Genomic DNA, 19,108 nt, shown 5'->3' with positions numbered 1-19,108 from the left:
TTCGGGAACTGTCCATAACTCCAGTTCCAGGGATCCAATGATAATTTAATTTTTTTAAGCCTATGGTGCTATATGAGATGAATTGAAAATCTAAAATCTTCCTAAAATATCTGTGCTACAAGGAAGTGAAATACAGAAAATGAAGACATAACTGTGATTAAGAAAAAGCAATCTATGGCTGATACAGTAGGAAACACACCAAGGAGAGGATCAGCATGTGACTCTCAGCTTTGTACTAAGGGCTATGTGGGTAAAAGAGTTTCAACTCTGTCAGATTATAGAAAGTGGAGGACTTAGGTCTATGGGATTTTTTGTTTGTTTGTTTCAAGTATTTCCAGACCTAGAACCTTAGAAGAAGGACTTTAGATGCCACAAAGTCAGACATTCTCACATTATAAGTGAGAGAGAAGAAAAGCAAGAATTTCTTTAAAGTCACTTTTTGTGGTAAGGGTAGAAATCTACCAGGTACTCATAATTACTTGACAGTAGATGCAGTCAGGCTTTGAATTGCAGAGGCCGGAGGTGTCTACACAGCAGAAATTTCTCTCCTGTCAGCCACAGGCCATGTAATCACTCCCCAAGATCACTGTTACTTAGGAAGTGAGATGGAAGTCTTTGAGAATCTCACAGCACCCTTCCTAGAGAGTCAATGAAGATCTCAGTGATGTTAGGTTTAGGAGAGCAGAAAAAGGATGGCGTTTAACCTTTGGAAATAAAAGTCAGAGGCAGACCTGCCACAGTCAAGGAATGTTTTCCTTTATTCAAGGAATACAGCAAAGGGGTGATAAACTTGTCTTCAGGATGAGGGTATTTGCAACGAAGTTCAGAGCAGTTTGGACTTATATAGGAGCTTTGTTGAACTCAGTTGCAGGAATTTGCTCGGTGCCAGGGTCTCACATCCTTGGGGTAACTGAGGGTCTTCTTTCTAAGATTATTTTCCCAGGAAGAGCAGGTGAGTTATCTTATGGCAGTAAAAGAGATAGGTTGGCCCTGTAAATAGTCTCTGTCAGTCTGGGGAGTGACCAGTTGATAAGGCTTGAGCAAAGGCCAGGCCACCAGTTTAGGACCGGTTGGCTACTTTAAGGACTTTATTTCTTTGTGGCTTCCTTTACTGAAGTTTATAGCTCTCCTGCAATTCAAACATTCTATCAAGCACATATGATGACATCACTTTACTCAGCGCTGGGCATGTGGTTCTGCCACGTGTTTCATCTGAACTTGGGATTGTAACAATTCTGCAAAATTTTCCAGAGTTGTCCATCTTGACTCATTCTACATATTTATAGAAAAGTTCTCAACTTTTGGTATAGAAATTTCAGTATGGAAAAGGGTCTTAAGATTTATTGTATAAGAATCACCTAAAATTTGGTTAATACTGCATAATCTTGCCACAGAAACCCCTTGCATGGTTAAGGTATCATTAGCCTTAGATGCAGAATATGAGTGTAAACATTACATGGTTTATGGACCAGGCTTAATAAAACAGCCCTGCAGTCAGCAAAAATTATGAGGCTGTATTAGAAAGAACAATAGAGTGAAGAGAAATCTGGCACTCAGTATTAAATAATTATATAAGCATATATTTAAATAATTTGAATGCACTTAAGTCTAACTTCAAATTCTGAAACCTGACTATCATGGATCCACAATGCCATATTTAAAAGAAAGGTTTGATGTGAGGTGTTTAGCTACAAAGTGTAAACTAACTAGAAATAATAACCCAAGGAGATCATCATTTGTCCCTATTCAGCATGAAGCAGCTGACAAACGACTTCTCCTGGGACAGAATATGAAGAGCACACCAAACACTGCGTGTTTATTTTCTAGCACAAAAGATCTTTGTTATGTAATCATTGTTGTACAGATAAACATAAAACTCTCCTGAGAATTCATACCTGGAGAGGTTAATTATGCTAATGAAGTCATTTGATTACCTAATTGCTTAAGTAATACTTGTACTGTAAAATATATATCAAAAATTAGAATTATCTTGATCTTGTCACTGTAAAATATAAAGTCAGTTTGTGTGTATGAGAGATTATAATTCAATATTAAATATATACTATGTGATATTAAATCTAATTCCAATGGTGAACGATTGTAAGTAATTCTGAGTTTTAGAATACAGCAACAGTAAAAGCAATATTGAGCATCTCATGGAGTAAAAAAGACAAGTTTCCTGTTTTGTTTTTATACTGAATTTTGCTAGGTTAATAGTGGGAGTTGAGGATTGTGGAAAAAAATAGGGTACAACATAAACATTGGATATGAAGTTTGCAAAAGAGGCATCACAACGAGTGTGGAGGAATAGTTTTGCACAAAAGGCAAAAATTATGAGCTAAGTGTGTGCACTTCAGGCCTCAAAATACAAGACAATTGAATGAGCTCGGCCAGAGGGCTCCCCAGGAAGCTGGAAGACCCCCTTGCTCCACAGAAGGACCACACTAGCAATGTATGGATGAGAATACCTCTGTGGGACGTCTAGATACTAGCTGAGAAGTTGCAGCACCAACCTGTTTTGAAGCCCAGAAAAGATCACAGAGAGAAAAAGGAAGAAAACGTTGTGACATTTGACATCCAACATCCTCACTGATGATAAGCAAGAAATGTACACAGATACAAAGAAACAGGGAAAGATGGACCCATCGGGGACGAGGAAACACTTCACAGACTAAAGCACCACAGATATGTGAGCTGCTTGAGGAAGAGTTCTCAGTGTCCTAAAGATGCTCAGTGAGCTGATGGACACCACAGAGACACAACTAAAGGGAAATGGTTCAGGGGCAGAGCCATCTACCAGTGAGAATATAGAAACTATAAACAGAACCCAAAGGAATTCTGAAGTGAAAATTGCAATAACTGAACAGAAAAGCCCATTACTGGGGGGGGGGGTGGAGAGTAGACATAACCAAACAGAGGACACAAACCGTGAATGGGAAGAAAGGACGTTTGTAATCATTGTGTCAGAGGAGAAGAAAGGAAAAGAAAACAAAGATATTATCAAGCAGACCAACATGGATATAAAGAGATAAAAGGAAAAGAGGGGCGTACAGAAACGTAAGTGTGGAGCTTTGGTGGTACTCCTGATCATCAACTTGATGGGATCCATAGAATCACTTTTGAGAGCAATCTCTAACATATATGTGTGAACAAAAAGTTCCCAGAAAAATCCTTCATCTTGGACTGAACCTCCTGCAAGGCTGACCAACTGATTAGCACATCAGTGACTCTGGAGCATTTGAAAACGTTGCAGGTGCAGAGCCCATCCACACTTTCTCTTGCCCTATGTTTAGCCCATAAACAGCCACTCCTTGTCCACCTCTGATTCTAACCTAACATCTTATGACCGATAGGATATATTTACTTAATAAAGAAACACTTGCACCAACCAAAAGTCCGAGTGTCATCAGAGAGCGTCTGAGCCTATAGCTGAGGTTTCTCCTTTGCTGTATCCATCCACTTAATGTTTCCACCAATGTGTCTGAAAACTGTCTTGATTTAGGACTTCTTTGTTAACCATGGAACAGAGAATTCGGGGTCACCTGAATCTGTGTTCCTGAGCCACGGTCACTCATATTTGTCTCCAGAATAAGCTATCTCTTACCCTCTTTGAGGTGAGAGTTATGCTTTTGCATCGACATATGTAAGGGCTTTTCTAGACTAGTTTGAGGCATAAGGCCTAACTAAATGGGTGCCACCATTCCATGATCTGGGGAGCCAGACTGAATAAAAATGAGTATTGGAGCTGAGGGCTAACATTAATCTCTGTCTGCTCCTGACTGCAGACCCAATGTGATCAGCTACTGCCTCAAGTTCCTACTGTCATGAGACTTTCATCTCTATGAGTAATTACTTTAAATGGATTGAAATTCCCAATCACAAGGCAAAAAGTGGTTGAATTCAGATTTAAAACACAGGGTTCAAGTATGTGCTATTTATATTGGACTTATTCTAGATCAAAAGGCTCACATAAGATGAAGGTGAAAGGCCAGAAAAACACATTCCATGTACCTAGGAACAAAAACTAAGTTCAGCAGTCTATACTAATGTCAGTTGTTATGACAGAGAGAGAGAGATCAATTCATCAGAATATACAGCAGTTATTAATGCTCATGCACAAAATCAATGAACTTCTAAATATATGAAAGGAACTTTAGATGAACCAAAGTGAGAAACAGAGAGTAATAGTAGGTTTCAATACTCCACATTCAGTAGCTGATAAAAGCACCAGACAGATGATTAACAGGAAAGTGGAATACTTACACAACACCATAGACCAATAAGATTTTTCCAGGTACACATAGAACACAACCAACAATATCACAATATGCCTTTTTTCAAGTGTTTGTGGAAGAGTGTATAGTATAGGCTGCATGTTAGTCCACAAAATAAGTGTTCTTAAAAAATGATTTATTTATTTTTATTTTATGTGTATGAGTGTTTTGCCTGTACTTTTAGCCACTGAGCCATCTCAATGGTCCTATGTATTAGTTACTTTTCTGTTGTTGTGAAGCAACAGAAACACCACGACCAAAGCAACTTATAGAAGGAAGAATTTATTTGGGCTTACACTTCCAGAGGGATAAACGTCCCCTGTGGTAGGGAGGCATGGCAGGAGGCAGCTGGAGCAGACAGCTGAGCGTTCACGTTCTTGACAGCTGAGTGTTCACGTTCTTGACAGCTGAGCGTTCACGTTCTTAAACGGGCACAGAAAGTAGAAAGAATGAAACTGGAAGTGAGGTGAGGCTATGATCTCTCAAAGTTCACCCCGCATGATGCACCTCCTCCAGCAAGGCCATAGTTCCTAAACCTCCAGAAATAGCATCACCAACGGGGGCAAGCATTCAAACATGTGGGCCTATGGAACACATGTCTCATTCAAACCACCACATCCTAGAACGTGATCTTATGTGTAGAAAGCTCTAAAGATTTCTCTCTTTTATTCTTTCTGTCTCTCTGTCTCTGTTTCTCTCTCTCTCTCTCTGTGTGTGTGTGTGTCTGTCTGTCTGTCTGTCTCTCTCTCTCTCACACACACACACATACTCAAAAACACACTCATACACAAACTAATGAAAACTAACAAGGTAATTTAACCTTTCATACTATAAAATTCACATCAGAAATTAGCTACCTTTCTGCACACCACTTACAATGAGCAATACAAAAGGAAAATGAAAATAAGTCCATTTAGAATATCATGAAACAGACAAAAATATTTAGGAATAAACCCAATTATAGGTGTAAAATTTTTATATAATGAAATTAAACCAAACAAAACAAAAGCCTTGGGTTCATGGGCTAGAAGACTAATAATGTTGAGATGACCATGCTGCACAAAGTGATCTACAGGTTCAAAACAATCCCTATTAAAATCCTAATAAAATCTCCTTCAGAAATAGAAAAAAAATCCTGAAATTTAAACAGAACCCCAGAGGATTCAAAACATGCATAATACTTTGAAAACACAGAGCTGGAAGACTTATATTACTTTATTTTAAAAGATGCTAACAATCTATAGTAATCAAAACAGTATGGTACTGGCATAGATAAAAACAGACCAAAGAAAAAGAATATAGAACAAATAACATGAATAAATTTTCATGTCTATACCACATGATCTTGACCAAGATTCCAAAATATACGCAATGGGGGAAAAAGGCAATCTCTTGAATGAAGGATGACAGGAAATGTTTATATTCACATACGAAGAATGAATTTTGATCTTTCCTGCACACCACATACAAAAATGAACTCAAAATGAAAAGCTAAAATGAAAATGAAATTGTAAAATTCCTACAAGAAAACAGAAAGGGAAATATCCACTATGTTTTAGTTGGCAGTAAGTTCTTGGCTGTGACATCAAAAGCACAATCAATAGAAGCTGAAGAGACAAATGGGGCTTCATGAACCTTCAAGATCTTCACAATAAAGGTCACAGTTGACAAGATCAAAGGCAAAAGGGAAAATGTTATCAAGTCACATATTTGATAAGGGATTAATATCCAGCACAAAGAACTAAAACCTAACAAAGATCAAATAAACTGATTTTTTAAAATATACAGGTGACACGAATAGACATTTTTCCAAAGGTAGCTATGTTACTTACCTTTTCATTACACTGATAAAACACTAGAGAACAACTTAAAAAGAGAAACCTTATTTTGGCTTGGAATTCTCGGCTCACTTTTCATCGTATCTGAGAACAGCTGAAAGGATGAAACTATTTAGTTTGACTTACAGCCTCAGTGTCAGTCCGTCATGGCTAACAATGATGGCAAAGGAGAGCCGTTCACACCATGGTGTGACAGAAAGAACAGAAAGGAAGGGGCCTAAATGGAGGGCAGGGTTATAGATTCTTCCAAAGGATAAACCTCAAGTGAGCTACCATCTCCATCAAGGCCATCGTCTCATACCTTTCATCACCTTTCAAATTTTTATCATATTATGAATCCATTAAGGGATTGGTCCATTAATTATGTCAGAGCTTGATCTAATGGTCTCTGGTCTTCACACTTACACGGAGATGTGCTTCATGGATGTCCCAGCTAATTCTTAATCCAATCAAGCTGATAATCAAGGTTAACAGTCTTACAAATGGCTAATAAGCATAAGAAAAGTTGCTCAACATCACTAACCATCATAACAACTACAGTGAGAGCAGACTCCGGGTTTGTAGTCCTGCACATGAGGAGCTTGATGTTTCCAGTTCATCCTACCAACAAGCACAACAGTGAACAAGTGAACAAGTGAAAACCCAGCAGCTCTTCTGGGCTGTGAAAGAGAAGTCAAGACGCAGGGCAAATAAGTGTCTGCAACACTGGAGGGACAGACAAGGGAGGGCAAGAAACACAGACTCATGGGAACAGAGACTCAGGTTCTGCCTTCCAACCATGGGAGTCAGGACAGAACCAGAAAACCTCAGAAGTGACTGACAAAGAAGGGAGAATCTGTCTAACACTGACAGTTTCAATGTTAGGGAGAGCTATCCGGAAGGCAACCCACATAGTTTTGTGAGATTAGTCTCCAGGAGCTTGACCAAGTTTTCATAGTAACTCTCACCCAAAAATCCACTTAGAACATAGTAGGAATAGAAAAAAATAGCTTTTGAAATATGACCAGACCCACTGCTCTTTTTAACAGAGGTCTGCTTTAAGAAAAAAAAGTCTAGAAAACCAGAAGCTAAACAGCAGGGTTTTATTTCAGTCTAACTGATCCAGGAGACAGGAGATACACAACTCCAGCCAGCTTCATCTTCCCACTGGGAGAAGGAAAATGTCACCTTCACCCATGTTCGCCCTCTAGGCTGGGGTGGGGCAGAGATGCCCAACTTCATCTGCTCTAGCAGCTGTACTCTTCACCTAAGCAGAGAGGGAATCAGTGAAGAAACTTGTGAACTCACAGTCAGAGGCACAAATTCAGTTACAGCCTCAGGCCTCATCAAACTTTCCTGTCCACAATGCTAAATGTCTAATTATAGCAGTTCCTTTGCTTGGTACATCATGCCCAGTTAATAACAAGCATATAAGGTACAGCAAAATGCAAAGCGTACAGTTTGAATACAGTGACTATCTGAAATGGATTTATCAGGGATTTAGTAATTAAAACCACAATATCTATCACTCCAAGCCATTGGATGACTACCCTAAATAAGCAACTTCCCCATTAAGAAAATAAAAAGGAATGTCAAGTATAGGTGAGAATGTGGAGAAACTGAAACAATTATATATTTTTTCTGGGAGAAGCAAAATAGGTGCTACCAATTAGAAAATAGTTAGTGAGTCTTCAAAACACTGACTGTCAGGTACTCTCTATCAGCAACTGCGGGAAGGTGCTTAGGGCCTAAGGAGGGCAGATGGGGACAGAGTGAGCTTTTTCTAGCTGGCTATGCAGAGTAGATGTGAGTCCTGCTGGTAGGATTGCAAACTGATGTAACCACTGTGGCGAGCTCTTAAAAAATTAAAAATGAATCTAACATATAATCCAGTTATGCTACGCCTTGCCACATGCCCAAAAGGACTCAATATTGTGCTACAGAGATAACTTCATCAGCTGTGTTTGTTGTCACTCATTTCACAATATCTAGGAAATGGAAACAACCCAAACACTCCTCAACCAATTAATGAACAAGGAAAATGTGGTAGTTTACACAATGGAGTTCTACTCAGCAATAAAGAAAAATGAAATCATGAAATTTGTAGGTAAATGGTTGGAACTAGAAAGTGTAATACTAAGTGAAGTAACACAGACTCAGAAAACAAGTGATGCATGTTCTCTGTCATTTGGGGATCTTGGCTCCAAATCCTTAGATGTGAGTATATATCCTGATGTAGCCACAAGGAGCAGGGAAAATGGAAAGTTAACATGGGCGCAAAGGGGAAGAAGGAGCTCACGAGAGTAGGAGGGAGGTATTATCAAGGAAAAAATGGGAAAAATGGGGGTATATTAACTGGAGAGAAAGGAGGGAGGATTATACAGGAGGACATAGAGGAGAGATAAATAAAACTTATGTGACATGAAATACAGAGGAAATACATTATATCAAAAGCCTACTGAAAATACACATACATAGTACATACGAGTACATATGTATAGCTGAAGCATATTTAGAAAAAAGCATAGTGACAGGTAGGAGAAACCTGTGAGTCGTTGGTCAGAGTAGTCCAAGAGACTCCCAAAATAATACAGGCTATTGCCACAGTCCTTGATTGCCTCTCAGAACTTGAAAGTAAAACCCTATTGCTGAAGACAGGACATACTTCCGATACAGGACTTGGGGTTGTCCAGCTGGAACTGACCTGGAGACTAGCCCTCTCTGAAGACTAGCTCTCATGGTATCAGAGGGTATTATGCAAGCTGCCAAAGGAGAAAACCAGTCAATGGTCCTACCCAGCTGTAAAGCCTAATAAACACAATGATTGGCCCAGCAAACTATCTTTATTGGTGCAATAGTGGCAATTAAAAAAAACATTTTATTATTTTTATTTTACGTGTATGAGTGTATTGCCTGCATATATGTGAGTGCACCCGTGTCGTGCAATGCTGCAGAGGTCAAAAGAGGGCTTCGGATTCCCCTGGAACTGGAGTTAAGGACAGTTCGTAGCCACCATGTAGGTGCTGGGAATCGAATCCGGGTCCTCTACTAGAGCAGTCAGTGCTCTTAATCACTGAGCCATCTCTCCAGCCCCAATAGTGGCAATTTTATTTTGGGTATAATCAACAGCTGTCTAATTGGCTTAAGGCCCACTCAGTGGGAAGGAACTTGTGGGCAGTGCTGTAAACGTAGCCAAATACACATGACTGTAGAGGTTATAAGTTCTAGGGAAAAACTGAACTTTTGTCATATCCCTAGACCAATGAAATTTCTTACTGTATTCTAAATATTTATCCTTATGTTTACAGACATGTACATCTCACCACTCATCAAAGAAGCTTCTTTTTGCAACAGATGGAAAATATTACAGAGTTCCAGAAGTGGTCAAATGCAGAGAATAAGTGTCTGTGAGATGCCCAGCCCTAAGTGACGCATCGATAATGCAATCTCTACATCTAAGCCTCAAGGACCATAGTGGAACTGGGGTTAGAAAGACCATTAATGCATCTCTTAACTCTCACCAGGGATGCTTCAGAACACAACAGATGGTGATTAACCCAGAAAGCCTCAACTGGCCAAAGTGCAGAGAATGAGAGACTGCAGAGTGCTTGTCCCTGAGCAGGACACTTATATCAAAATTCTGTGGCACAGGGCCCAGGAATCATTGCATAAGAGCTGGGGTGGTGGACACCCCAAGAAAACAGAATTTTCTAGGCTTCTGGGAAGCTGCTTGCACAAGACCTACCCAAGTTCAAACCAGACAAAAACTCAACACAGAAGTGGGTAAATGGATAAGAAGCCCCAACCTTAGATGAGAAACTAGTTGCAAGCGATGACTACTGGGCAGGGAAACATGGTTTTATTTAAGGGAGTGATGCTAGATAAATTGACCAGGCTCCAGTGGATGGACTCACACTGAGAGACATTTGGGAACAGAAATTTAGCTCTATAGGCCTTGACATATATGACAGAATGCACGAAATCTGGTACTACTAAGGGGATGCAGATAGAGGAGGGGGCCCTCAAAATGTAAAGATGTATGAAATTTGTAAAAATTTAATAAAAGAATAAATAAACACTGAACATAGAATTACCGCTGTACCCAGAAACCCTGCTTTGGGATAGGTGACATAAATATTGAAAACAGGGTCTCTGTTATGGTTTGATTGTCTCTTTGTAAATTCATGTTGAAATTGAATCTAGAAATTTAATCTCATGATTGAAATCATGTTGATACTATAAGGTGAGACTTTTAGGTAAATGATTAAGTCATAAGGACCCAGCTCTTCTGAATGGACCCAGATCTCTGGAATTAACTCAGTTCTCCTGAACAGACTCAGCTCTCCTGAATGGACCCAGATCTCCTGAATGGACTCAACTCTCCTGAAGGGACCCAGCTCTCTTGAACAGAGTCAGCTCCCCTGAATGGACTATACTCTATCGAGAGCTGAAATGAGGTTAGAATCTTTTTTCCTTCTACCTCTTACCATGTGGGGATGCAACATTCACCCCCCTGCTTCCTCAACTCTTCCACCATGTAAGGAAGCAGCAAGGCCCTCAGTAGACATCCAACATCAGCACCTTGACCTTGGACTTACCAGCTTTCAGAATTTTAAGAATACTGTAGACCTACAACGTTGGTCAAAGTAGTCCTGCTCCCAAGAGCCAAAACACTTAAGGCGTTCAAGTGTTGTTCATCAGATGGATGGGTACATTTTTATATCTATACAAGGAGATATTATTTTGCCTCAAAAAGAAGAAATTGTGATATTTGCTCTAACACAGATAGAATGAGAACATCATGCTAACTGAATTATAAAGCAGTTATAAAAAGTCAGATGCCATATGATCTCACTTATAAGAAGTACTTAGAGAAGTAGAATTCACAGAGACAGAAAGCGAATGGTGGACATGTGGGAGGAGGAAGGTTGTTTACATGACTTGTAGTTTCAGTTTTGCAAGATGAAAGAGTTCTGCAGGCTGGGGATGCACCTTAGTGGTGGAGTCCAATTCTCAGCACTGAAGAAAAAACAAACAACAACAACAACAATAAAACCCAAACAAAAAACCAGACCAAACCAAAACAGCAACAATAACAACCCCCCAAACAAAACAAAAAATAAAATAAAGAAACTTGACAAACTTGCACATGCCTGAGTACTTGCAACCCAAGACCATTCCGAGACCAATATGAGACTTTGATTCAAACAACAAAACCCCACAAAAATAAACAAAAATATCTTTTTCATAACAGTGTCAATATACTTAACAGTTCTATTTTCATGTTGAAAAATAGTTAAGATAATCCATTTTATATTATGTACTTTTGTCATAATAAAAAATTTTAGCAGAGAAGTTTTGTAATGTGGGGAGATGTTGTGTGAATTGATGTCAAATAAGGGAAGAGAGGTGCGTTCTCTCACAATGAAGACATGAGGACAGTGTTCAGTGAATCTGTCTTTTTTATCTACAACACTGTAAAGCTGTCAGTCAGTGAAGGAAGCCAGTAGAACAGTATACAGAGAGCAAGCGAGTCTCTAAGGATTAAAGGGAGCAGATATCTCATTCCTCCACATTCTCCCTTGTATAATATTGACACAAGAGTCTCTGTGCATTGTAAGTAGTTCATTCCAGTATCGAATTATAAACAAAATGAACCCTGACAAACTTACACTATTGTAAAACTGAGTATTCTCTTAGAAAATTTTTAAATATTAACGATTAGCTGTGTCTTCAGAGTTATGAGGTCAATCCTTATCACAGAAGGCAATCATCATTTGGCTGTGAGACGCCATCTCTTTGAGTGCCCTTCTCACTCATTACAGTCTAGTATCGTTTCAGCTTTTGTCTTTTGTTTTTCTTAGTAGTTCAGAGTTTTGTAAAAATTTCTAGGTGTGGTGGATTCCCAGCAACCTGGGAATTACACACATATATATACATATTTGATCCTCTCCTCTGCATTTCTTCAGTTTTTGCACATAAAACATTTATAATGGTTTCTAGTACGGTAGTATTAATTTATGTCTATTTTTACTCCTATGTGAAAATGTTCATTGACTCACATCTGTGTTTATAATCCTAGAGATAATCAAACATGTGCTGTACTTACTGTGTTTAGCCTATGTTTCCTGTTTGCACTGGGGAGCAGATACAGAACATTTCCTGTATTTGTGGCTTGCATAGAAAAATACCACAGATTGGTTATCTTAAACAATGGAAATTTATATTCTCTGTTCTGGAAGCTGAAGTCTATAATAAAACTGTTGACAAAACTGATTTCATTGAGACCTCTGTCTTTAGATTTCAAGGCCGTCTTCTCTGAGTTTCTCCATAACAAGGTCCTTCCCCATGTCTATCTGTGCTCTAACCGCCTTTTGTTATCAGTGAGATTAGGGTTCGCCCTAAAAGACCTCGTTTAAACTTAATGAGCCTGTTCAGAAACAGGCTGTTTGAGACTGTATATTCATACAATTCCATTCTGAGGCACCCAGGGCTAGAACTTCAACATATGAATTTGTGGTAGACCTGGGACACAATTCAGTTCATAACATATCCTGCTGAATTTAAGCAAGTCTGTGCTGGATAGCTTTAGTTGACAACTTGAAACACCTGGGTTAAGGAAGCCTTAGTTGGGGAATTGCCTCCATTGGACAGACCTGTGGCCAGGGACATATCTATGGGGCATTTTCTTGATTGTGATGTGGGAGGCCCCAGCCCCCTGTGGGTGGTGCCACCCCTGGTAAGGTTGTTTAAGAAATCAGGCTGAGCATGGGCCAAAGAAACAAGTCAGTAATCAGTGTTCCTCCATGGCCCATGCTTCAGCTCCTGCCTCCAGGTTTCTGCCCTGAATTCCTACCTTGGGCTCCCTCAGTGATGAACTGTGACCTGTTAGATGTAATCAAATAAACCCTTTCCTCCCCTGGTTGGTATTGGTTACAGCAATTGAAGTCAAACTAGAAGAGAAATTATTACCAGGAGTGGGGCATTGTTGTGACAGACCTGACCTAGTTGTTTTGAGGAGAATTGTGGACTCATTTGGAACTTTGGGCTGGAAAAGCCATTGGGTGCTTGGAGTTTAGTGAGCTGTTGCTGTGGAACTTGGAACAGCTCTGCTGAAAAAGGTGTAAACAATGGAGGCCTGGCTTGTGAAGCTTCAAAGGGAAGTAGAGACTATCAGTGCTGTTTGTGTGATGTTTTGAATTGAGAATCTGTGGTTTCTGGTTGATTGGAGTTGAAGAATCAGATGTGGTTAGAAAGAGACCAGAACCATTGAAGTGAAACCTTTGCTTTACTGGAACAATTGATGCTGGTTATCTGGGACTAAAAAAAAAAATCAGCTATGAGTTACAAGAGACCAGCATCATCAAGTTGAAATCTTCTGGGAGGTATCTCCTCAGGGTCAGCACACAGAAACTGCAGTCCAGAGGGAACCTGAACCTTCATCTCAAGTCGGAAGCTGGACTTGGTAATATGTAAGATTCTTCCATATGATTCTGATGTTGAAAGCATGAAGGGGTCACAGAGAGCAGCTGAAGCTTGGTACACTGAGAGGCCAGGAAAGACCACTGGTGAAAGTGCAGCCTCCGTTGCAGTGAAGACACCCAGGATTGAAGGGGTCATGGAAAGAATCTGAGACTTTGCACCCTGAGAGGCCAGAAGAGCCCATCTATGAAGGTGCAGCCTGTTTCAGACCCCAGCTTTTTGGAGATGCCAGGATAACGGGACAACCATAAAGGCAGCAACAGATGTGGAATGGAGCTGGCCTGGGTCTGTGAGGCGAGCTGTGTGTGTTGCGGACAGCAGAGCCAGAGAAGTGAAGCTGCCCAAGTTCTACAGTGCCCAGATGATTGTGATGAATCTCAGAAGTCCAGCCTTGAGCTACTTTGCTGGATTTTGGTTTTGCTTAGGTGTGCCAGATTCTTCTCTTTTGAAATAAGACAGTACTTGTTTGGGATTTTATAGGAGCCCACAGTTAAGAGACTTTTAAGGAAGACTGAACATTTAAATTGTTTGAATTTTGTAAAGACTGTGGGACTTTTAAAGTTGTACTGCCTTACATTGCGATATTAATATTAACATCATATCTTGGGGACAAGAAATTGGAAGGTTGTGGCTTAAAGTGATGTTTATGTGTCAAGTTGACAAGGAGTCAGTTGTACTGGACAGCTTTATTTGTCAACTTAACACACCTGGGTTGAGGGAGGCTTAACTGGGGAATTGTCTCCATTGGACTGGTCTGTGGTCATGTCTGTGGGGGCGTTTTCTTGATTGTTGAGTGATGTGGGAGGGCCCAGCCCACTGTGGGTGGTGCTACTCCAGGGAAGGTTGTCCTGTGTTGTATAAGAAAGCAGGCTGAGCATGGGCCAAAAGAGTAAGTTAGTAAGCAGCATTCCTTCATGGTCTGAGCTTCAGCTCCTGCCTCTAGGTTCCTGCCCTGAGTTCCCTTCTTGGGCTCCCTCAGTGATGAACTGTGACCTGTTAGATGTTAGCCAAATAAACCCTTTCCTCCCCAAGTTGGTATTGGTCAGAGTGTTTTATCACAGAAATTGAAGGCAAACTAGAACAAAATCTAATGTTGGTATTTGTCTACAAATAATTTGTCTGTATATGTATCATAAGTAAATATATGGTTATTAATATATGTATATCAAATAGCAAACACTTAAGACTTCTAAACACTAAGTGAAACTACTGATTAGCATAAGACTTTAAATGCAAACTCTTCAAAATAAGTGCTCTTTTTATAGCTTGTACCATAATAAATTATACCAATATTCAGAAAACTTTCAACATTATGATGAAATAAAAATATTGTCTAAGTCTTTCATGTTCAAAGTTCAGAAGTTTCCAATGAAAAATAATAAAAGGTCAGTTGTCTTCCTGCACTCAAAATACGAGCCACAAAGTTCTTCAGAGAAACAAACTTTTGTAATTATGGTCAGCAGGCATGTAAACCCCCAGTGTAATAGGCGTATAAGAATTTTCTTGAAGTCAAGGGGGATAGATATTGCTTAAACTCTTTTTTGAAACCTAATAATTGTGTTTCTTTTTATAGTCAGATGGTTCCTCTATAGTTTTGTGTTATCAAAAACAAAGGTTATAGATGGGGGATAATACAGATGCCAGAAAATTCTCGAAGTTGCTTTTTTTTGTTTTTTGTTTTCTTTTTTATAAAGTAGCATAGTTCTCTTATTAGGAGGTCATTCTAAGTTCAATCATTCAATTTATAGTCATGTCACATCGACTCATGTTACATTCCAAATTATACATTGGGAGGGTCAAATGTAAATATTAAGGTATGAAATACACATGTAAGAAACAGAAATTTCAAATGGAAAGTACAAAGTTGGATCTCCAGAATTAGAAATGTAAGGTGGGTAAATGCTCACTTGGTATCATATGGATGGCTGTGGTTTTAGAAATGGAGGTGACAGAGAATTTACCAGAAGTATAAAGTGTCTCAAATTAGTGACCAAAAGGTTTTAGTTTTGAACATCATGCAATATAGAAAATTGTAGAAAGATTTTTTTTAATTTATCAGTGAATATTTATGGTGAACACACAGAAAACCTACATGGAAATAATCTCTAATACTTTTTAATACATGTTATCTCTCAGAGTTATCTCTATGTGTTTATACAGAAAAATTAAGAACTTCAATAGGATGTGGAAAAATGACTTTAGTTTTTGGCTTGATATGTGTGAAATGAGAGCAAAAGGTTTAACATATGCAACATATCAGAGCTCTGTTATTTAATTTTTTTGATTCATTTATTTATTTTTATTTTATGTGTATGTGTTATGCTTGCATGTGGGTAAGTGCACCCATGTTGTGCAGTGCCCCCAGAGGAGAAAAGTGGGTACTGGATCCCTGGAACTGGAGCTATGGGTGGTTGTTAGCCACCATGTGGGTGCTGAGATTCAAACCTGGGTCTTCTGCAAGAATAGCCAGTGCTCTTAACCACTGAGCCATTTCTTCAGGCCCAGAGTCCTGTTATTTCAAAACACCTATTTATTTATAGTTTTTTTTTCTTTAAATCTCAAGTATGTGTGGCTGTAATTTTATTTTCAATATCTTTAGTCATTTTGTTTATTATATTTTATAATCAGCAGTTTTATTACCTGAAAACATCAATTGAAATTAATGTGATTTTGTTCCATTTGTTCTTATCAATAATGACTACTGTGATGGTTAGTGCTAATTATCAGATTGACAGGGTCTAGAATCACCTGGGAGACAGGGAACGATCTTCATTGTGCTAACTGAGATGGAAAGACCTTCCCACTGTGGATGGCACCATTCTTTGGATGGGATCCCGGATAGAATAAGTATAGAAAGGAAGATAGACACAAGCTTCTGCCTTGACTTTCCTACCGTGACGGGCTGCACCCTTCCACTGGGAGCCACACTCAGTCTTTTCTCCCTTAAACTTCTTTTCTTAGACCATTTTATCACAACAGTAGAAAAAGAAACTGTGTCCCAAACAGCCTGTTTCCTCCAAGGGGTGGGGCCTGCTGCAGAGTATTGACTATAGAAAGTTAGCCGTGGAGGGAGGGGCTTTCTGTGCCATCTTGGACAGGAGCCACGACCAGAACCAAATGGCCTGGCATTTACTGACCTGGGGTGAGACTGCAGGCCCATGAGGCATGGGTGAAAGCTAGTGGTGACTATGGGTGGGCCATGGGAGCCATCTGGAAGGGTGGGCTCTGAGCCACAGCCACAGAGCTGGGCACAGGTGTTCATTTCTTTGTGAGTTACTTCTCCGACCCCCAATAGTATAAACTATAATAAATTCACATAAAGATATGTTATATGGTTTGTGTGATAGCACAAGAGACCCTGAGGAACTTGGGTGACAGAAACTAAGAAATTGGCATCAAGAAGTGAGGCCAGCCAGGTGTGGTGGTGCTTGTCTAATTCTAGCACTCAGGAGGCAGAGGCAGGTGGCTGTCTTGTGAGTTCAAGTCCAGTCTGGTCTATATAGTTAGATAGATGTTGTTCTTAGGCTTTAGGGACTGGTTTGTGGGAGGAATGTGGAAGCGTTTTGAATTTGTAGCTAGGAAAGCCTTTGAATTCTGTTGGCTGAGCATAAAGGGGCCATTCTGGTGGGAGCTTGGAAGCAAGAATGCTGAGATAAATGCAGGCAGTTCAGACCTGGCTCATGAAGGTTCAGAGAGGAACAAGGACTCTGTCAGGAACTGGTCTAGGCTCCATCCCTGAAATATTTTGACCAAGAATCTGGGTACATTCTGCCCATATCTTGAGAACCCGAGTGAAGATGTATTTAAAAGCAATAAACAGAGAGATTTCTAACAGTGATTAAGAGCACTGACTGCTCTTGCAGAGGACCCAGATTCAGTTCCCAGCACCCATGTGGTAGTTAACAACCATCCCAAACTCCAGTTCCAGGGGATCTGTGTCTGTGGGCATTTTACCTATTTAGTGGACTTATATACATGCAGGCAAAACACTCATAAAAGAAAATAAAAGTAAATAAATAAAAATTAAAAACTAAAAGCAATGGACTAATTTATTTGGTAGAGATTTCTAGACAGGACAGCATTCGGGCTGTTGCTGAGAAAGGATCTACAATTGTAAAAGAGATCAGTGCCAGGGAAAGTTTTCCCTTCTCCTTGTGTCACATAAACAGACTCAAGGACAGAAGCCACATGATCATTAATGCAGAATAGGCCTTTGAAAGAAAATCCAACATCACTTCATGATAAAGGTCATGGAGAATCTAGGGATACAGAAGATATATGTCAACATAATAAAGACAGCAGCAAGCACACAGCAACATTCTACTAAGCAGAGAAAAATGCAAAGCATTTCTACTAAAATCAGGAATGAAACAAAAATGTCCACTCTCTTCATTCGATGTTCAAAATCGTGCTTGAAGTCTTGGCTAGAGAAATAAGAAAAGTGAAGGAGAGAAAAGAGATACACATTGGAAAAGAAGTGAAAATATCCCTATTTGCATATGATTATATATCTAAAAAACTCTAAAGATGCCACCAGAAAATGCCCAGAGTTGATGAAAACATTCAACAAAATAACAAGATACAAAATTAATACACAAAAGTCAGTAGCCTTCCTCTAGACCAACAAGAAATATACTGAGAAAGAAACCAGAGAAACATTCCCATTCACAGTAGCCTTGAAAACCATAAAATATTCTGGAATAGATTTAGCTAAGGAAATCAAACACCTGTATATTAGAAATTTAAGACATTGAAGGAAGAAATTAACAAGATATCAGGAGATGGAAAGGTCTCCTATATTCATGGATTGGTAGGGCTAATATTGTGAAAATGGCCATCCTACCCAAAACAGTCTACAGATTCAATGCAATGCCCATTAAAATATCAACATAATTTTCCACAGAAATTGAGAAAACAATCTCAAATTTCATATGGAAACAAAAAAATCCAGGATAGCTGAAACAACCCTGTACAACAGATGAGAAGAAGCATCACTGTCCCTGATTTCAAATTATACTACAGAGCCAGAGCAATAAAAACAGTGTGACACTGGCATAAAACCAGGCACACTAATCAATGGAATAGAATTGAGGACCCAGATCTAAGTTCATGTACTTACAACCACTTCATTTTTGACATAGGGGCCAAAAATAAACATTGGAGAAAAGATTACTTGCTCAACAAATAGTGTTGGTCAAACTGGATAGCTACATGTAAAAGAAAAAACTAGATCCCTATCTCTCACCATGCACAAAACTTATCTCCAAATGGATCAAGGAACACAGCATAAAACCTGATACCATGAATCTGACAGAGGAGAAAGTAGGGAATACACTGGAACTTATGGGCACAGGAAAGAACCTTCTGAACAGGACTCCTATAGCGAAGCATCAAGAGCAACAATTGACCAATGGGACCTCATGAAACCAAAAGGCTTCCGTACTTCAAAGGACACCAGGCTGGTCTCAGTTTCACCAAGATCTGCTTGTTTCTGCCTCCTGAGTTCTGAGATTAAGGGTGTGTACCACCAACAGC

Source organism: Nannospalax galili, unplaced genomic scaffold, assembly GCF_000622305.1.
Source record: "Nannospalax galili isolate Female #2095 unplaced genomic scaffold, S.galili_v1.0 scaffold1915, whole genome shotgun sequence".
Lineage (NCBI taxonomy): Eukaryota > Metazoa > Chordata > Mammalia > Rodentia > Spalacidae > Nannospalax > Nannospalax galili.
Note: the sequence above shows the minus strand (reverse complement) of the source record.